Here is a 22,493-nt window from a genome sequence, read left to right on the forward strand (position 1 = left end):
ACACTAAAAGCAACATAGTAGAACACAGATGAAGCTTCTAAGTCGATGTAATAGCCAGTAAGAAATAGTACAATTCAAGTTTTAGGTATCGATTATTGACTTTTTAGCTGGCTTTGGTGCCTTGGACATGAGCTAGGACCTTATGATTCTGCATGAAAGGAGGGCTAGCAGCTGATTTGCACGAGAGAATGTGAAAAGTGTTCATATGTAGTAAAAAACTGAGAAATCGGTCCGTTTTCGTCATTTGTTATCGAATCGACTTCAAGCCAGATCGTCACATTGGCCGCTCTTCTCTCTGAAACGGTTGTACTTATTGTCTGCAAAGCTATGTCGCGTGCTGCGGTATGCGGAGACACTAAAAGCACCATAGTAGAACACAGATGAAGCTTCTAAGTTAATGTAATAGCCAGTAAGAAGTAGTACAATTCAAGTTTTAGGTATCGATTATTGACTTTTTAGCTGGCTTTGATGCCTTGGACATGAGCTAGGACCTTAACATTCTGCATGAAAGGAGGACTAGCAGCCGAGTTGCACGGGAAAATGTGAAAAGTGTTCATATGCAGTAAAAACCTGAGAAATCCGTCCGTTTTGGTCATTTGTTATCGAATCGACTTAAAGCCAGATCGTAACATTGGCCGCTCTTCTCTCTGAAACACTTGTACGTATCGTCTGCTAAGCTATGTCGCGTGCTGCGGTATGCTGAGACACTAAAAGCACCATAGTAGAACACAGATGAAGCTTCTAAGTTGATGTAATAGCCAGTAAGAAGTAGTACAATTCAAGTTTTAGGTATTGAATATTGACTTTTTAGCTGGCTTTGGTGCCTTGGGCATGACCTAGGACCTTAAGATTCTGCATGAAAGGAGAACGAGGAGCCAAGTTGCACGGGAGAATGTGAAAAGTGTTCATATGTAGTAAAAACCTGAGAAATCCGTCCGTTTTCGTCACTTGTTATCGAATCGACTTAGAGCCAGATCGTCTCATTGGCCGCTCTTCTCTCTGAAACGGTTGTACTTATCGTCTGCAAAGCTAAGTCGCGTGCTGAGGTATGCGGAGACACTAAAATCACCATAGTAGAACACAGATGAAGCTTCTAAGTTGATGTAATAGCCCGTAAGAAGTAGTACAAATCAAGTTTTAGGTATCGATTATTGACTTTTCAGCTGGCTTTGGTACCTTGGACATGAGCTAGGACCTTAAGATTCTGCATGAAAGGAGGACTAGCAGCCGAGTTTCACGGGAGAATGTGAAAAATGTTCATATGTAGTAAAAGCCTGAGACATCCGTCCGTTTACGTCATTTGTTATCGAATCTACTTAAACCAGATCGTCACATTGGCCGCTCTTCTCTCTGAAACGGTTGTACTTATCGTCTGCAAAGCTATGTCGCGTGCTGCGGTATGCGGAGACAGTAAAAACACCATAGTAGAACACAGATAAAGCTTCTAAGTTGATGTAATAGCCAGTAAGAAGTAGTACAATTCAAGTTTTAGGTATCGATTATTGACTTTTTAGCTGGCTTTGGTGCCTTGGACATGAGCTAGGACCTTATGATTCTGCATGAAAGGAGGACTAGCAGCCGATTTGCACGGGAGAATGTGAAAAGTGTTCATATGTAGTAAAAACCTGAGAAATCCGTCCGTTTTCGTCATTTGTTATCGAATCGACTTAAAGCTAGATCGTCAAATTGGCCGCTCTTCTCTCTGAAACGGTTGTACTTATCGATTGCAAAGCTATGTCGCGTGCTGCGGTATGCGGAGACACTAAAAGCACCATAGTAGAACACAGATGAAGCTTCTAAGTTGATGTAATAGCCAGTAAGAAGTAGTACAATTAAAGTTATAGGTATCGATTATTGACTTTTTAGCTGGCTTTGGTACCTTGGACATGAGCTAGGACCTTAAGATTCTGCATGAAAGGAGGACTAGCAGCCGAGTTGCACGGGAGAATGTGAAAAATGTTAGTATGTAGTAAAAACCTGAGACATCCGTCCGTTTACGTCATTTGTTATCGAATCTACTTAAAGCCAGATCGTCACATTGGCCGCTCTTCTCTCTGAAACGGTTGTATTTATCGTCTGCAAAGCTATGTCGCGTGCTGCGGTATGCGGAGACAGTAAAAACACCATAGTAGAACACAGATGAAGCTTCTAAGTTGATCTAATATCCAGTAAGAAGTAGTACAATTCAAGTTTTAGGTATCGATTATTGACTTTTAGCTGGCTTTGGTGCCTTGGACATGAGCTAGGACCTTAAGATTCTGCATGAAAAGAGGATTTGCAGCGGAGTTGCACGGGAGAATATGAAAAGTGTTCATATGTAGTAAAAACCTAGAAATCCGTCCGTTTTCGTCATTTGTTAAAGAATCGACTTAAAGCCAGATCGTCACATTGTCCGCTCTTCTCTCTGAAACGGTAGTACTTATCGATTGCAAAGCTATGTCGCGTGCTGCCGTATGCGGAGACACTAAAAGCAACATAGTAGAACACAGATGAAGCTTCTAAGTCGATGTAATAGCCAGTAAGAAATAGTACAATTCAAGTTTTAGGTATCGATTATTGACTTTTTAGCTGGCTTTGGTGCCTTGGACATGAGCTAGGACCTTATGATTCTGCATGAAAGGAGGGCTAGCAGCTGATTTGCACGAGAGAATGTGAAAAGTGTTCATATGTAGTAAAAAACTGAGAAATCGGTCCGTTTTCGTCATTTGTTATCGAATCGACTTCAAGCCAGATCGTCACATTGGCCGCTCTTCTCTCTGAAACGGTTGTACTTATTGTCTGCAAAGCTATGTCGCGTGCTGCGGTATGCGGAGACACTAAAAGCACCATAGTAGAACACAGATGAAGCTTCTAAGTTAATGTAATAGCCAGTAAGAAGTAGTACAATTCAAGTTTTAGGTATCGATTATTGACTTTTTAGCTGGCTTTGATGCCTTGGACATGAGCTAGGACATTAACATTCTGCATGAAAGGAGGACTAGCAGCCGAGTTGCACGGGAAAATGTGAAAAGTGTTCATATGTAGTAAAAACCTGAGAAATCCGTCCGTTTTGGTCATTTGTTATCGAATCGACTTAAAGCCAGATCGTAACATTGGCCGCTCTTCTCTCTGAAACACTTGTACGTATCGTCTGCTAAGCTATGTCGCGTGCTGCGGTATGCTGAGACACTAAAAGCACCATAGTAGAACACAGATGAAGCTTCTAAGTTGATGTAATAGCCAGTAAGAAGTAGTACAATTCAAGTTTTAGGTATTGAATATTGACTTTTTAGCTGGCTTTGGTGCCTTGGGCATGACCTAGGACCTTAAGATTCTGCATGAAAGGAGAACGAGGAGCCAAGTTGCACGGGAGAATGTGAAAAGTGTTCATATGTAGTAAAAACCTGAGAAATCCGTCCGTTTTCGTCACTTGTTATCGAATCGACTTAGAGCCAGATCGTCTCATTGGCCGCTCTTCTCTCTGAAACGGTTGTACTTATCGTCTGCAAAGCTATGTCGCGTGCTGAGGTATGCGGAGACACTAAAAGCACCATAGTAGAACACAGATGAAGCTTCTAAGTTGATGTAATAGCCCGTAAGAAGTAGTACAAATCAAGTTTTAGGTATCGATTATTGACTTTTCAGCTGGCTTTGGTACCTTGGACATGAGCTAGGACCTTAAGATTCTGCATGAAAGGAGGACTAGCAGCCGAGTTTCACGGGAGAATGTGGAAAATGTTCATATGTAGTAAAAGCCTGAGACATCCGTCCGTTTACGTCATTTGTTATCGAATCTACTTAAACCAGATCGTCACATTGGCCGCTCTTCTCTCTGAAACGGTTGTACTTATCGTCTGCAAAGCTATGTCGCGTGCTGCGGTATGCGGAGACAGTAAAAACACCATAGTAGAACACAGATAAAGCTTCTAAGTTGATGTAATAGCCAGTAAGAAGTAGTACAATTCAAGTTTTAGGTATCGATTATTGACTTTTTAGCTGGCTTTGGTGCCTTGGACATGAGCTAGGACCTTAAGCTTCTGCATGAAAGGAGGATTAGCAGCGGAGTTGCACGGGAAAATATGAAAAGTGTTCATATGTAGTAAAAACCTAGAAATCCGTCCGTTTTGGTCATTTGTTATCGAATCGACTTAAAGCCAGATCGTCACATTGGCCGCTCTTCTCTCTGAAACGGTTGTATTTATCGTCTGCAAAGCTATGTCGCGTGCTGCGGTATGCGGAGACACTAAAAGCACCATAGTAGAACACAGATAAAGCTTTTAAGTTGATGTAATAGCCAGTAAGAAGTAGTACAATTCAAGTTTTAGGTATCGATTATTGACTTTTTAGCTGGCTTTGGTGCCTTGGACATGAGCTAGGACCTTAAGATTCTGCATGTAAGGAGGACTAGCAGCCGAGGTGAACGGGAGAATGTGAAAAGTGTTCATATGTAGTAAAAACCTGAGAAATCTGTCCGTTTTCGTCATTTGTTATCGAATCGACTTAAAGCCAGATCGTCTCATTGGCCGCTCTTCTCTCTGAAACGGTTGTACTTATCGTCTGCGAAGCTATGTCGCGTGCTGCGGTATGCGGAGACACTAAAATCACCATAGTACAACACAGATGGAGCTTCTAAGTTGATGTAATAGCCAGTAAGATGTAGTACAATTCAAGTTTTAGGTATCGATTATTGACTTTTCAGCTGGCTTTGGTACCTTGGACATGAGCTAGGACCTTAAGATTCTGCATGAAAGGAGGACTAGCAGCCGCGTTGCACGGGAGAATGTGAAAAATGTTCATATGTAGTAAAAACCTGAGACATCCGTTCGTTTACGTCATTTGTTATCGAATCTACTTAAAGCCAGATCGTCACATTGGCCGCTCTTCTTCTCTGAAACGGTTGTACTTATCGTGTGCAAACCTATGTCGCGTATTGCGGTATGCGGAGACAGTAAAAGCACCATAGTAGAACACAGATGAAGCTTCTAAGTTGATGTAATAGCCAGTAAGAAGTAGTACAATTCAAGTTTTAGGTATCGATTATTGACTTTTTAGCTGGCTTTGGTGCCTTGGACATGAGCTAGGACCTTAAGCTTCTGCATGAAAGGAGGATTAGCAGCGGAGTTGCACGGGAGAATATGAAAAGTGTTCATATGTAGTAAAAACCTAGAAATCCGTCCGTTTTCGTCATTTGATATCGAATCTTCTTCAAGCCAGATCGTCACATTGGCCGCTCTTCTCTCTGAAACGGTTGTACTTATCGTCTGCAAAGCTATGTCGCGTGCTGCGGTATGCTGAGACACTAAAAGCACCATAGTAGAACACAGATGAAGCTTCTAAGTAGATGTAATAGCCAGTAAGAAGTAGTACAATTAAAGTTTTAGGTATTGAATATTGACTTTTTAGCTGGCTTTGGTGCCTTGGACATGAGCTAGGACCTTAAGATTCTGCATGAAAGGAGGACGAGGAGCCAAGTTGCACGGGAGAATGTGAGAAGTGTTCATATGTAGTAAAAACCTGAGAAATCGGTCCGTTTTCGTCATTTGTTATCGAACCGACTTAAAGCCAGATCGTCACATTGGCCGCTCTTCTCTCTGAAACGGTTGTACTTATCGATTGCAAAGCTATGTCGCGTGCTGCAGTATGCGGAGACACTAAAAGCACCATAGTAGAACACAGATGAAGCTTCTAAGTTGATGTAATAGCCAGTAAGAAGTAGTACAATTCAAGTTTTAAGTATCGATAATTGACTTTTTAGCTGGCTTTGATGCCTTGGACTCGAGCTAGGACCTTAACATTCTGCATGAAAGGAGGACTAGCAGCCGAGTTGCACGGGAGAATGTGAAAAGTGTTCATATGTAGTAAAAACCTGAGAAATCTGTCCGTTTTCGTCATTTGTTATCGAATCGACTTAAAGCCAGATCGTCACATTGGCCGCTCTTCTCTCTGAAACGGTTGTGCTTATCGTCTACAAAGCTATGTGGCGTTCTGCGGTATGCGGAGACAGTAAAAGCACCATAGTAGAACACAGATGATGCTTCTAAGTTGATGTAATAGCCAGTAAGAAGTAGTACAATTCAAGTTTTAGGTATCGATTATTGACTTTTTAGCTGGCTTTGGTGCCTTGGACATGAGCTAGGACCTTAAGATTCTGCATGTAAGGAGGACTAGCAGCCGAGTTGCACGGGAGAATGTGAAAAGTGTTCATACGTAGTAAAAACCTGAGAAATCCGTCCGTTTTCGTCATTTGTTATCGAATCGACTTAAAGCCAGATCGTCTCATTGGCCGCTCTTCTCTCTGAAACGGTTGTACTTATCGTCTGCGAAGCTATGTCGCGTGCTGCGGTATGCGGACACACTAAAATCACCATAGTAGAACACAGATGAAGCTTCTAAGTTGATGTAATAACCAGTAAGATGTAGTACAATTCAAGTTTTAGGTATCGATTATTGACTTTTAAGCTGGCTTTGGTACCTTGGACATGAGCTAGGACCTTAAGATTCTGCATGAAAGGAGGACTAGCAGCCGCGTTGCACGGGAGAATGTGAAAAATGTTCATATCTAGTAAAAACCTGAGACATCCGTCCGTTTACGTCATTTGTTATCGAATCTACTTAAAGCCAGATCGTCACATTGGTCGCTCTTCTTCTCTGAAACGGTTGTACTTATCGTGTGCAAACCTATGTCGCGTATTGCGGTATGCGGAGACAGTAAAAGCACCATAGTAGAACACAGATGAAGCTTCTAAGTTGATGTAATAGCCAGTAAGAAGTAGTACAATTTAAGTTTTATGTATCGATTATTGACTTTTTAGCTGGCTTTGGTGCCTTGGACATGAGCTAGGACCTTAACATTCTGCATGAAAGGAGGAGTAGCAGCCGATTTGCATTGGAGAATGTGAAAAGTGTTTATATGTAGTAAAAACTCGATAAATCCGTACGTTTTCGTCATTTGTTATCGAATCGACTTAAAGCCAGATCGTCAAATTAGCTGCTCTTCTCTCTGAAACGGTTGTACTTATCGATTGCAAAGCTATGTCGCGTGCTGCGGTATGCGGAGACACTAAAAGCACCACAGTAGAACACAGATGAAGCTTCTACGTTGATGTAATAGCCAGTAAGAAGTAGTACAGTTCAAGTTTTAGGTACGGACTATTGACTTTTTAGCTTACTTTGGTGCCTTGGACATGAGCTAGAGCCTTAACATTCTGCATGAAAGGAGGACTAGCAGCCGAGTTGCACGGGAGAATGTGAAAAGTGTTCATATGTAGTAAAAACCTGAGAAATCCGTACGTTTTCGTCATTTGTTATCGAATCGACTTAAAGCCAGATCGTCACATTGGCCGCTCTTCTCTCTGAAACACTTGTAGTTATCGTCTGCAAAGCTATGTCGCATGCTGCGGTATGCTGAGACACTAAAAGCACCATAGTAGAACACAGATGAAGCTTCTAAGTTGATGTAATAACCAGTAAGAAGTAGTACAATTCAAGTTTTAGGTATTGAATATTGACTTTTTAGCTGGCTTTGGTGCCTTGGACATGAGCTAGGACCTTAAGATTCTGCATGAAAGGAGGACGAGGAGCCAAGTTGCACGGGAGAATGTGAAAAGTGTTCATATGTAGTAAAAACCTGAGAAATCGGTCCGTTTTCGTCACTTGTTATCGAATCGACTTAAAGCCAGATCGTCTCATTGTCCGCTCTTCTCTCTGAAACGGTTGTACTTATCGTCTGCAAAGCTATGTCGCGTGCTGCGGTATGCGGAGACACTAAAATCACCATAGTAGAACACAGATGAAGCTTACAAGTTGATGTAATAGCCAGTAAGAAGTAGTACAATTCAAGTTTTAGGTATCGATTATTGACATTTCAGCTGGCTTTGGTACCTTGGACATGAGCTAGAACCTTAAGATTCTGCATGAAAGGAGGACTAGCAGCCGAGTTTCACGGGAGAATGTGAAAAATGTTCATATGTAGAAAAAACCAGAGACATCCGTCCGTTTACGTCATTTGTTATCGAATATACTTAAAGCCAGATCGTCACATTGGCCGCTCTTGTCTCTGAAACTGTTGTACTTATCGTGTGCAAACCTATGTCGCGTATTGCGGTATGCGGAGACAGTAAAAGCACCATAGTAGAACACAGATGAAGCTTCTAAGTTGATGTAATAGCCAGTAAGAAGTAGTACAATTCAAGTTTTAGGTATCGATTATTGACTTTTTAGCTGGCTTTGGTGCCTTGGACATGAGCTAGGACCTTAAGATTCTGCATGTAAGGAGGACTAGCAGCCGAGTTGCACGGTAGAATGTGAAAAGTGTTCATATGTAGTAAAAACCTGAGAAATCCGTCCGTTTTCGTCATTTGTTATCGAATCGACTTAAAGCCAGATCGTCACATTGGCCGCTCTTCTCTCTGAAACACTTGTACTTATCGTCTGCAAAGCTATGTCGCGTGCTGCGGTATGCGGAGACACTAAAAGCACCATAGTAGAGCACAGATGAAGCTTCTAAGTTGATGTAATACAAAGGAAGAAGTAGTACAATTCAAGTTTTAGGTATCGATTATTGACTTTTTAGCTGGCTTTGGTGCCTTGGACATGAGGTAGGACCTTAACATTCTGCATGAAAGGAGGACTAGCAGCCGATTTGCACGGGATAATGTGAAAAGTCTTCACATGTAGTAAAAACCCGAGAAATCCGTCCGTATTCGTCATTTGTTATCGAATCGACTTAAAGCCAGATCGTCACATTGGCCGCTCTTCTCTCTAAAACGGTTGTACTTATCGATTGCAAAACTATGTCGCGTGCTGCGGTATGCGGAGACAGTAAAAGCACCATAGTAGAACACAGATGAAGCTTCTAAGTTGATGTAATAGCCAGTAAGAAGTAGTACAATTCAAGTTTTAAGTATCGGTTATTGACTTTTTAACCCTTCTTTGGTGCCTTGGACATCAGCTAGGAAATTAAGATTTTGCATGAAGGAGGACTAGCAGCCGAGTTGCACGGGAGAATGTGAATAGTGTTCATATGTAGTAAAAACCTGAGACATCCGTCCGTTTTCGTCATTTGTTATCGAATCGACTTAAAGCCAGATCGTCACATTGGCCGCTCTTCTCTCTGAAACGGTTGTACTTATCGTCTGCAAAGCTATGTGGCGTTCTGCGGTATGCGGAGACAGTAGAAGCACCAAAGTAGAACACAGATGATGCTTCTAAGTTGATGTAATAGCCAGTAAGATATAGTACAATTCAAGTTTTAGGTATCGATTATTGACTTTTTAGCTGGCTTTGGTGCCTTGGACATGAGCTAGGACCTTAAGATTCTGCATGAAAGGAGGACTGGCAGCCGATTTGCACGGGAGAATGTGAAAAGTGTTCTTATGTAGTAAAAACCTGAGAAATCCGTCCGTTTTCGTCATTTGTTATCGAATCGACTTAAAGCCAGATCGTCACATTGGCCGCTCTTCTCTCTGAAACGGTTGTACTTATTGATTGCAAAGCTATGTCGCGTGCTGCGGTATGCGGAGACACTAAAAGCACCATAGTAGAACACAGATGAAGCTTCTAAGTTGATGTAATAGCCAGTAAGAAGTAGTACAATTCAAGTTTTAGGTATCGATTATTGACTTTTTAGCTGGCTTTGGTGCCTTGGACATGAGCTAGGACCTTAACATTCTGCATGAAAGGAGGACTAGCAGCCGAGTTTCACGGGAGAATGTGAAAAGTGATCATACGTAGTAAAAACCTGAGAAATCCGTCCGTTTTCGTCATTAGTTATCGAATCGACATCAAGCCAGATCGTCACATTGGCCGCTCTTCTCTCTGAAAAAGTTGTACTTATCGTCTGCAAAGCTATGTCGCGTGCTGCGGTATGCGGACACACTAAAAGCACCATAGTAGAACACAGATGAAGCTTCTAAGTTGATGTAATAGCCAGTAAGAAGTAGTACAATTCAAGTTTTAGGTATCGGTTGTTGACTTTTTACCCTTCTTTGGTACCTTGGACATCAGCTAGGAAATTAAGATTTTGCATGAAGGAAGACTAGCAGCCGAGTTGCACGGGAGAATGTGAATAGTGTTCATATGTAGTAAAAACCTGAGACATCCGTCCGTTTTCGTCATTTGTTATCGAATCGACTTAAAGCCAGATCGCCACATTGGCCGCTCTTCTCTCTGAAACGGTTGTACTTATCGTCTGCAAAGCTATGTGGCGTTCTGCGGTATGCGGAGACAGTAGAAGCACCAAAGTAGAACACAGATGATGCTTCTAAGTTGATGTAATAGCCAGTAAGATATAGTACAATTAAAGTTTTAGGTATCGATTATTGACTTTTTAGCTGGCTTTGGTGCCTTGGACATGAGCTAGGACCTTAAGATTCTGCATGAAAGGAGGACTGGCAGCGGAGTTGCACGGGAGAATATGAAAAGTGTTCATATGTAGTAAAAACCTAGAAATCCGTCCGTTTTCGTCATTTGATATCGAATCTTCTTCAAGCCAGATCGTCACATTGGCCGCTCTTCTCTCTGAAACGGTTGTACTTATCGTCTGCAAAGCTATGTCGCGTGCTGCGGTATTCTGAGACACTAAAAGCACCATAGTAGAACACAGATAAAGCTTCTACGTTGATGTAATAGCCAGTAAGAAGTAGTACAGTTCAAGTTTTAGGTATCGATTATTGACTTTTTAGCTGGCTTTGGTGCCTTGGACATGAGCTAGGACCTTAACATTCTGCATGAAAGGAGGACTAGCAGCCGAGTTGCACGGGAGAATGTGAAAAGTGTTCATTTGTAGTAAAAACCTGAGAAATCCGTACGTTTTCGTCATTTGTTATCGAATCGACTTAAAGCCAGATCGTCACATTGGCCGCTCTTCTCTCTGAAACACTTGTACTTATCGTCTGCAAAGCTATGTCGCGTGCTGCGGTATGCTGAGACACTAAAAGCACCATAGTAGAACACAGATGAAGCTTCTAAGTAGATGTAATAGCCATTAAGAAGTAGTACAATTAAAGTTTTAGGTATTGAATATTGACTTTTTAGCTGGCTTTGGTGCCTTGGACATGAGCTAGGACCTTAAGATTCTGCATGAAAGGAGGACGAGGAGCCAAGTTGCACGGGAGAATGTGAGAAGTGTTCATATGTAGTAAAAACCTGAGAAATCGGTCCGTTTTCGTCATTTGTTATCGAACCGACTTAAAGCCAGATCGTCACATTGGCCGCTCTTCTCTCTGAAACGGTTGTACTTATCGATTGCAAAGCTATGTCGCGTGCTGCAGTATGCGGAGACACTAAAAGCACCATAGTAGAACACAGATGAAGCTTCTAAGTTGATGTAATAGCCAGTAAGAAGTAGTACAATTCAAGTTTTAAGTATCGATAATTGACTTTTTAGCTGGCTTTGATGCCTTGGACTCGAGCTAGGACCTTAACATTCTGCATGAAAGGAGGACTAGCAGCCGAGTTGCACGGGAGAATGTGAAAAGTGTTCATATGTAGTAAAAACCTGAGAAATCTGTCCGTTTTCGTCATTTGTTATCGAATCGACTTAAAGCCAGATCGTCACATTGGCCGCTCTTCTCTCTGAAACGGTTGTGCTTATCGTCTACAAAGCTATGTGGCGTTCTGCGGTATGCGGAGACAGTAAAAGCACCATAGTAGAACACAGATGATGCTTCTAAGTTGATGTAATAGCCAGTAAGAAGTAGTACAATTCAAGTTTTAGGTATCGATTATTGACTTTTTAGCTGGCTTTTGTGCCTTGGACATGAGCTAGGACCTTAAGATTCTGCATGTAAGGAGGACTAGCAGCCGAGTTGCACGGGAGAATGTGAAAAGTGTTCATACGTAGTAAAAACCTGAGAAATCCGTCCGTTTTCGTCATTTGTTATCGAATCGACTTAAAGCCAGATCGTCTCATTGGCCGCTCTTCTCTCTGAAACGGTTGTACTTATCGTCTGCGAAGCTATGTCGCGTGCTGCGGTATGCGGACACACTAAAATCACCATAGTAGAACACAGATGAAGCTTCTAAGTTGATGTAATAACCAGTAAGATGTAGTACAATTCAAGTTTTAGGTATCGATTATTGACTTTTAAGCTGGCTTTGGTACCTTGGACATGAGCTAGGACCTTAAGATTCTGCATGAAAGGAGGACTAGCAGCCGCGTTGCACGGGAGAATGTGAAAAATGTTCATATCTAGTAAAAACCTGAGACATCCGTCCGTTTACGTCATTTGTTATCGAATCTACTTAAAGCCAGATCGTCACATTGGTCGCTCTTCTTCTCTGAAACGGTTGTACTTATCGTGTGCAAACCTATGTCGCGTATTGCGGTATGCGGTGACAGTAAAAGCACCATAGTAGAACACAGATGAAGCTTCTAAGTTGATGTAATAGCCAGTAAGAAGTAGTACAATTTAAGTTTTATGTATCGATTATTGACTTTTTAGCTGGCTTTGGTGCCTTGGACATGAGCTAGGACCTTAACATTCTGCATGAAAGGAGGAGTAGCAGCCGATTTGCATTGGAGAATGTGAAAAGTGTTTATATGTAGTAAAAACTCGATAAATCCGTACGTTTTCGTCATTTGTTATCGAATCGACTTAAAGCCAGATCGTCAAATTAGCTGCTCTTCTCTCTGAAACGGTTGTACTTATCGATTGCAAAGCTATGTCGCGTGCTGCGGTATGCGGAGACACTAAAAGCACCACAGTAGAACACAGATGAAGCTTCTACGTTGATGTAATAGCCAGTAAGAAGTAGTACAGTTCAAGTTTTAGGTACGGACTATTGACTTTTTAGCTTACTTTGGTGCCTTGGACATGAGCTAGAGCCTTAACATTCTGCATGAAAGGAGGACTAGCAGCCGAGTTGCACGGGAGAATGTGAAAAGTGTTCATATGTAGTAAAAACCTGAGAAATCCGTACGTTTTCGTCATTTGTTATCGAATCGACTTAAAGCCAGATCGTCACATTGGCCGCTCTTCTCTCTGAAACACTTGTAGTTATCGTCTGCAAAGCTATGTCGCATGCTGCGGTATGCTGAGACACTAAAAGCACCATAGTAGAACACAGATGAAGCTTCTAAGTTGATGTAATAACCAGTAAGAAGTAGTACAATTCAAGTTTTAGGTATTGAATATTGACTTTTTAGCTGGCTTTGGTGCCTTGGACATGAGCTAGGACCTTAAGATTCTGCATGAAAGGAGGACGAGGAGCCAAGTTGCACGGGAGAATGTGAAAAGTGTTCATATGTAGTAAAAACCTGAGAAATCGGTCCGTTTTCGTCACTTGTTATCGAATCGACTTAAAGCCAGATCGTCTCATTGTCCGCTCTTCTCTCTGAAACGGTTGTACTTATCGTCTGCAAAGCTATGTCGCGTGCTGCGGTATGCGGAGACACTAAAATCACCATAGTAGAACACAGATGAAGCTTACAAGTTGATGTAATAGCCAGTAAGAAGTAGTACAATTCAAGTTTTAGGTATCGATTATTGACATTTCAGCTGGCTTTGGTACCTTGGACATGAGCTAGAACCTTAAGATTCTGCATGAAAGGAGGACTAGCAGCCGAGTTTCACGGGAGAATGTGAAAAATGTTCATATGTAGAAAAAACCAGAGACATCCGTCCGTTTACGTCATTTGTTATCGAATATACTTAAAGCCAGATCGTCACATTGGCCGCTCTTGTCTCTGAAACTGTTGTACTTATCGTGTGCAAACCTATGTCGCGTATTGCGGTATGCGGAGACAGTAAAAGCACCATAGTAGAACACAGATGAAGCTTCTAAGTTGATGTAATAGCCAGTAAGAAGTAGTACAATTCAAGTTTTAGGTATCGATTATTGACTTTTTAGCTGGCTTTGGTGCCTTGGACATGAGCTAGGACCTTAAGATTCTGCATGTAAGGAGGACTAGCAGCCGAGTTGCACGGGAGAATGTGAAAAGTGTTCATATGTAGTAAAAACCTGAGAAATCCGTCCGTTTTCGTCATTTGTTATCGAATCGACTTAAAGCCAGATCGTCACATTGGCCGCTCTTCTCTCTGAAACACTTGTACTTATCGTCTGCAAAGCTATGTCGCGTGCTGCGGTATGCGGAGACACTAAAAGCACCATAGTAGAGCACAGATGAAGCTTCTAAGTTGATGTAATACAAAGGAAGAAGTAGTACAATTCAAGTTTTAGGTATCGATTATTGACTTTTTAGCTGGCTTTGGTGCCTTGGACATGAGCTAGGACCTTAACATTCTGCATGAAAGGAGGACTAGCAGCCGATTTGCACGGGATAATGTGAAAAGTCTTCACATGTAGTAAAAACCCGAGAAATCCGTCCGTATTCGTCATTTGTTATCGAATCGACTTAAAGCCAGATCGTCACATTGGCCGCTCTTCTCTCTAAAACGGTTGTACTTATCGATTGCAAAACTATGTCGCGTGCTGCGGTATGCGGAGACAGTAAAAGCACCATAGTAGAACACAGATGAAGCTTCTAAGTTGATGTAATAGCCAGTAAGAAGTAGTACAATTCAAGTTTTAAGTATCGGTTATTGACTTTTTAACCCTTCTTTGGTGCCTTGGACATCAGCTAGGAAATTAAGATTTTGCATGAAGGAGGACTAGCAGCCGAGTTGCACGGGAGAATGTGAATAGTGTTCATATGTAGTAAAAACCTGAGACATCCGTCCGTTTTCGTCATTTGTTATCGAATCGACTTAAAGCCAGATCGTCACATTGGCCGCTCTTCTCTCTGAAACGGTTGTACTTATCGTCTGCAAAGCTATGTGGCGTTCTGCGGTATGCGGAGACAGTAGAAGCACCAAAGTAGAACACAGATGATGCTTCTAAGTTGATGTAATAGCCAGTAAGATATAGTACAATTCAAGTTTTAGGTATCGATTATTGACTTTTTAGCTGGCTTTGGTGCCTTGGACATGAGCTAGGACCTTAAGATTCTGCATGAAAGGAGGACTGGCAGCCGATTTGCACGGGAGAATGTGAAAAGTGTTCTTATGTAGTAAAAACCTGAGAAATCCGTCCGTTTTCGTCATTTGTTATCGAATCGACTTAAAGCCAGATCGTCACATTGGCCGCTCTTCTCTCTGAAACGGTTGTACTTATTGATTGCAAAGCTATGTCGCGTGCTGCGGTATGCGGAGACACTAAAAGCACCATAGTAGAACACAGATGAAGCTTCTAAGTTGATGTAATAGCCAGTAAGAAGTAGTACAATTCAAGTTTTAGGTATCGATTATTGACTTTTTAGCTGGCTTTGGTGCCTTGGACATGAGCTAGGACCTTAACATTCTGCATGAAAGGAGGACTAGCAGCCGAGTTTCACGGGAGAATGTGAAAAGTGATCATACGTAGTAAAAACCTGAGAAATCCGTCCGTTTTCGTCATTAGTTATCGAATCGACATCAAGCCAGATCGTCACATTGGCCGCTCTTCTCTCTGAAAAAGTTGTACTTATCGTCTGCAAAGCTATGTCGCGTGCTGCGGTATGCGGACACACTAAAAGCACCATAGTAGAACACAGATGAAGCTTCTAAGTTGATGTAATAGCCAGTAAGAAGTAGTACAATTCAAGTTTTAGGTATCGGTTGTTGACTTTTTACCCTTCTTTGGTACCTTGGACATCAGCTAGGAAATTAAGATTTTGCATGAAGGAAGACTAGCAGCCGAGTTGCACGGGAGAATGTGAATAGTGTTCATATGTAGTAAAAACCTGAGACATCCGTCCGTTTTCGTCATTTGTTATCGAATCGACTTAAAGCCAGATCGTCACATTGGCCGCTCTTCTCTCTGAAACGGTTGTACTTATCGTCTGCAAAGCTATGTGGCGTTCTGCGGTATGCGGAGATAGTAGAAGCACCAAAGTAGAACACAGATGATGCTTCTAAGTTGATGTAATAGCCAGTAAGATATAGTACAATTAAAGTTTTAGGTATCGATTATTGACTTTTTAGCTGGCTTTGGTGCCTTGGACATGAGCTAGGACCTTAAGATTCTGCATGAAAGGAGGACTGGCAGCCGATTTGCACGGGAGAATGTGAAAAGTGTTCATACGTAGTAAAAACCTGAGAAATCCGTCCGTTTTCGTCATTTGTTATCGAATCGACTTAAAGCCAGATCGTCACATTGGCCGCTCTTCTCCCTGAAACGGTTGTACTTATCGATTGCAAAGCTATGTCGCGTGCTGCGGTATGCGGAGACACTAAAAGCACCATAGTAGAACACAGATGAAGCTTCTAAGTTGATGTAATAGCCAGTAAGAAGTAGTACAATTCAAGTTTTAGGTATCGATTATTGACTTTTTAGCTGGCTTTGGTGCCTTGGACATGAGCTAGGACCTTAACATTCTGCATGAAAGGAGGACTAGCAGCCGAGTTTCACGGGAGAATGTGAAAAGTGTTCATACGTAGTAAAAACCTGAGAAATCCGTCCGTTTTCGTCATTAGTTATCGAATCGACTTCAAGCCAGATCGTCACATTGGCCGCTCTTCTCTCTGAAAAAGTTGTACTTATCGTCTGCAAAGCTATGTCGCGTGCTGCGGTATGCGGACACACTAAAAGCACCATCGTAGAACACAGATGAAGCTTCTAAGTTGATGTAATAGCCAGTAAGAAGTAGTACAATTCAAGTTTTAGGTATCGGTTATTGACTTTTTACCCTTCTTTGGTGCCTTGGACATGAGCTAGGAAATTAAGATTTTGCATGAAGGAGGACTAGCAGCCGAGATGCACGGGAGAATGTGAATAGTGTTCATATGTAGTAAAAACCTGAGACATCCGTCCGTTTTCGTCATTTGTTATCGAATCGACTTAAAGCCAGATCGTCACATTGGCCGCTCTTCTCTCTGAAACGGTTGTACTTATCGTCTGCAAAGCTTTGTGGCGTTCTGCGGTATGCGGAGACAGGAAAAGCACCATAGTAGATCACAGATGATGCTTCTAAGTTGATGTAATAGCCAGTAAGATATAGTTCAATTCAAGTTTTAGGTATCGATTATTGACTTTTTAGCTGGCTTTGGTGCCTTGGACATGAGCTAGGACCTTAAGATTCTGCATGAAAGGAGGACTGGCAGCCGATTTGCACGGGAGAATGTGAAAAGTGTTCATATGTAGTAAAAACCTGAGAAATCCGTCCGTTTTCGTCATTTGTTATCGAATCGACTTAAAGCCAGATCGTCACATTGGCCGCTCTTCTCTCTGAAACGGTTGTACTTATCGATTGCAAAGCTATGTCGCGTGCTACGGTATGTGGACACACTAAAAGCACCATAGTAGAACACAGATGAAGCTTCTAAGTTGATGTAATAGCCAGTAAGAAGTAGTACAATTCAAGTTTTAGGTATCGATTATTGACTTTTTAGCTGGCTTTGGTGCCTTGGACATGGGCTAGGACCTTAAGATTCTGCATGAAAGGAGGACTCGCAGCCGAGTTGCACGGGAGAATGTGAAAAGTGTTCATATGTAGTAAAAACCTGAGAAATCCGTCCGTTTTCGTCATTTGTTATCGAATCGACTTAAAGCCAGATCGTCACATTGGCCACTCTTCTCTCTGAAAAAGTTGTACTTATCGTCTGCAAAGCTATGTCGCGTGCTGCGGTATGCGGACACACTAAAAGCACCATAGTAGAACACAGATGAAGCTTCTAAGTTGATGTAATAGCCAGTAAGAAGTAGTACAGTTCAAGTTTTAGGTATCGGTTATTGACTTTTTACCCTTCTTTGGTGCCTTGGACATGAGTTAGGAAATTAAGATTTTGCATGAAGGAGGACTAGCAGCCGAGTTGCACGGGAGAATGTGAATAGTGTTCATATGTAGTAAAAACCTGAGACATCCGTCCGTTTTCGTCATTTGTTATCGAATCGACTTAAAGCCAGATCGTCACATTGGCCGCTCTTCTCTCTGAGACGGTTGTACTTATCGTCTGCAAAGCTATGTGGCGTTCTGCGGTATGCGGAGACAGTAAAAGCACCATAGTAGAACAAAGATGATGCTTCTAAGTTGATGTAATAGCCAGTAAGATATAGTTCAATTCAAGTTTTAGGTATCGATTATTGACTTTTTAGCTGGCTTTGGTGCCTTGGACATGAGCTAGGACCTTAAGATTCTGCATGAAAGGAGGACTGGCAGCCGATTTGCACGGGAGAATGTGAAAAGTGTTCATATGTAGTAAAAACCTGAGAAATCCGTCCGTTTTCGTCATTTGTTAGCGAATCGACTTAAAGCCAGATCGTCACATTGGCCGCTCTTCTCTCTGAAACGGTTGTACTTATCGATTGAAAAGCTATGTCGCGTGCTGCGGTATGTGGACACACTAAAAGCACCATAGTAGAACACAGATGAATCTTCTAAGTTGATGTAATAGCCAGTAAGAAGTAGTACAATTCAAGTTTTAGGTATCGATTATTGACTTTTTAGCTGGCTTTGGTGCCTTGGACATGAGCTAGGACCTTAAGATTCTGCATGAAAGGAGGACTGGCAGCCGATTTTCACGGGAGAATGTGAAAAGTGTTCATATGTAGTAAAAACCTGAGAAATCCGTCCGTTTTCGTCATTTGTTATCGAATCGACTTAAAGCCAGATCGTCACATTGGCCGCTCTTCTCTCTGAAACGGTTGTACTTATCGATTGCAAAGCTATGTCGCGTGCTGCGGTATGCGGAGACACTAAAAGCACCATAGTAGAACACAGATGAAACTTCTAAGTTGATGTAATAGCCAGTAAGAAGTAGTACAATTCAAGTTTTAGGTATCGATTATTGACTTTTTAGCTGGCTTTGGTGCCTTGGACATCAGCTAGGACCTTAACATTCTGCATGAAAGGAGGACTAGCAGCCGAGTTTCACGGGAGAATGTGAAAAGTGTTCATACGTAGTAAAAACCTGAGAAATCCGTCCGTTTTCGTCATTAGTTATCGAATCGACTTCAAGCCAGATCGTCACATTGGCCGCTCTTCTCTCTGAAAAAGTTGTACTTATCATCTGCAAAGCTATGTCGCGTGCTGCGGTATGCGGACACACTAAAAGCACCATAGTAGAACACAGATGAAGCTTCTAAGTTGATGTAATAGCCAGTAAGAAGTAGTACAATTCAAGTTTTAGGTATCGGTTATTGACTTTTTACCCTTCTTTGGTGCCTTGGACATGAGCTAGGAAATTAAGATTCTGCATGAAAGGAGGACCGGCAGCCGATTTGCACGGGAGAATGTGAAAAGTGTTCATATGTAGTAAAAACCTGAGAAATCCGTCCGTTTTCGTCATTTGTTATCGAATCGACCTAAAGCCAGATCGTCACATTGGCCGCTCACCTCTCTGAATCGGTTGTACTTATCGTCTGCAAAGCTATGTCACGTGCTGCGGGATCTGGAGACACTAAAATCACCACAGTAGAACACAGATGAAGCTTCTAAGTTGATGTAATAACCAGTAAGAAGTAGTCCAATTCAAGTTTTAGGTATCGATTATTGCTTTTTTAGCTGGCTTTGGTGCCTTGGACATGGGCTAGGACCTTAAGATTCTGTATGAAAGGAGGACTGGCAGCCGATTTGCACGGGAGAATGTGAAAAGTGTTCATATGTAGTAAAAACCTGAGAAATCCGTCCGTTTTCGTCATTTGTTATCGAATCGACTTAAAGCCAGATCGTCACATTGGCCGCTCTTCTCTCTGAAACGGTTGTACTTATCGTCTGCAAAGCTATGTCACGTGCTGCGGCATGCTGAGACACTAAAAGCACCATAGCAGAACATAGATGAAGCTTCTAAGTTGATGTAATAGCCAGTAAGATGTAGTACAATTCAAGTTTTAGGTATTGAATATTGACTTTTTAGCTGGCTTTGGTGCCTAGGACTTGAGCTAGGACCTTAAGATTCTGCATGAAAGGAGGACTAGCAGCCGAGTTGCTCAGGAGAATGTGAAAAGTGTTCATATGTAGTAAAAACCTGAGAATTCCGTCCGTTTTCGTCATTTGTTATCGAATCGACTTAAAGCCAGATCGTCACATTGGCCGCTCTTCTCTCTGAAACGGTTGTACTTATCGTCTGCAAAGCTATGTCGCGTGCTGCGGTAAGCGGAGACACTAAAAGCACCATAGTAGAACACAGATGAAGCTTCTAAGTTGATGTAATAGCCAGTAAGAAGTAGTACAATTCAAGTTTTAGGTATCGTTTATTGACTTTTTAGCTGGCTTTGGTGCCTTGGACATGAGCTAGGACCTTAAGATTCAGCATGAAAGGAGGACTAGCAGCCGAGTTGCACGGAAGAATGTGAAAAGTGTTCATATTTAGTAAAAACCTGAGAAATCCGTCCGTTTTCGTCATTTGTTATCGAATCGACTTAAAGCCAGATCGTCACATTGGCCGCTCTTCTCTCCAAAACACTTGTACTTATCGTCTGCAAAGCTATGTCGCGTGCTACGGTATGCTGAGACACTAAAAGCACCATAGTAGAACACAGATGAAGCTTCTATGTTGATGTAATAGCCAGGAAGAAGTAGTACAATTCAAGATTTAGGTATCGATTATTGACCTTTTAGCTGGCTTTGGTGCCTTGGACAAGAGCTAGGACCTTAACATTCTGCATGAAAATAAGAATAGCAGCCGATTTGCACGGGAGAATGTGAAAAGTGTTCATATGTAGTAAAAACCTTAGAAATCCGTCCGTTTTCGTCATTTGTTATCGAATCGACTTAAAGCCAGATCGTCACATTGGCCGCTCTTCTCTCTGAAACGGTTGTACTCATCGATTGCAAAGCTATGTCGCGTGCTGCGGTATGTGGAGACACTAAAAGCACCATAGTAGAACACAGATGAAACTTCTAAGTTGATGTAATAGCCAGTAAGAAGTAGTACAATACAAGTTTTAGTTATCGATTATTGACGTTTTAGCTGGCTTTGGTGCCTTGGACATGAGCTAGGACCTTAAGATTCTGCATGAAAGGAGGACTAGCAGCCGAGTTGCACGGGAAAATGTGAAAAGTGTTCAAATGTAGTAAAAACCTGAGAAATCCGTCCGTTTTCGTCATTTGTTATCGAATCGACTTAAAGTCAGATCGTCACATTGGCCGCTCTTCTCTCTGAAACGCTCGTAGTTATCGTCTGCAAACCTATGTCGCGTGCTGCGGTATGCGGAGACACTAAAAGCACCATCGTAGAACACAGATAAAGCTTCTAAGTTGATGTAATACAAAGGAAGAAGTAGTACAATTCAAGTTTTAGGTATTGAATATTGAATTTTTAGCTGGCTTTGGTGCTTGGACATGAGCTAGGACCTTAATATTCTGCATGAAAGGGGGAGTAGCAGCCGAGTTGCACGGGAGAATGTGAAAAGTCTTCAAATGTAGTAAAAACCCGAGAAATACGTCCGTTTTCGTCATTTGTTATCGAATCGACTTAAAGCCAGATCGTCACATTGCCCGCTCTTCTCTCTGAAACGGTTGTACTTATCGATTGCAAAGCTATGTCGCGTGCTGCGGTATGCGGAGACACTAAAAGCACCATAGTAGAACACAGATGAAGCTTCTAAGTTGATGTAATAGCCAGTAAGAAGTAGTACAATTCAAGTTTTAGGTATTCAATATTGAATTTTTAGCTGGCTTTGCTGCCTTGGACATGAGCTAGGACCTTAAGATTCTGCATGAAACGAGGACTGGCAGCCGATTTTCACGGGAGAATGTGAAAAGTGTTCATATGTAGTAAAAACCTGAGACATCCGTCCGTTTTCGTCATTTGATATCGAATCGACTTAAAGCCAGATCGTCTCATTGGCCGCTCTTCTCTCTGAAACGGTTGTACTTATCGATTGCAAAGCTATGTCGCGTGCTGCGGTATGCGGAGACAATAAAAGCACCATAGTAGAACACAGATGAAGCTTCTAAGTTGATGTAATAGCCAGTAAGAAGTAGTACAATTCAAGTTTTAGGTATCGGTTATTGACTTTTTACCCTTCTTTGGTGCCTTGGACATGATCTAGGAAATTAACATTCTGCATGAAAATTGGAATAGCAGCCGATTTGCACGGGAGAATGTGAAAAGTGTTCATATGTAGTAAAAACCTGAGAAATCCGTCCGTTTTCGTCATTTGTTAGCGAATCGACTTAAAGCCAGATCGTCACATTGGCCGCTCTTCTCTCTGAAACGGTTGTACTTATCGATTGCAAAGCTATGTCGCGTGCTGCGGTACGTGGACACACTAAAAGCACCATAGTAGAACACAGATGAAGCTTCTAAGTTGATGTAATAGCCAGTAAGAAGTAGTACAATTCAAGTTTTAGGTATCGATTATTGACTTTTTAGCTGGCTTTGGTGCCTTGGACATGGGCTAGGACCTTAAGATTCTGCATGAAAGGAGGACACGCAGCCGATTTGCACGGGAGAATATGAAAAGTGTTCATATGTAGTAAAAACCTGAGAAATCCGTCCGTTTTCGTCATTTGTTATCGAATCGACTTAAAGCCAGATCGTCACATTGGCCACTCTTCTCTCTGAAATAGTTGTATTTATCGTCTGCAAAGC

The sequence above is a fragment of the Schistocerca gregaria genome, chromosome 6, assembly GCF_023897955.1.
Source record: "Schistocerca gregaria isolate iqSchGreg1 chromosome 6, iqSchGreg1.2, whole genome shotgun sequence".
In the NCBI taxonomy this organism is placed as follows: domain Eukaryota; kingdom Metazoa; phylum Arthropoda; class Insecta; order Orthoptera; family Acrididae; genus Schistocerca; species Schistocerca gregaria.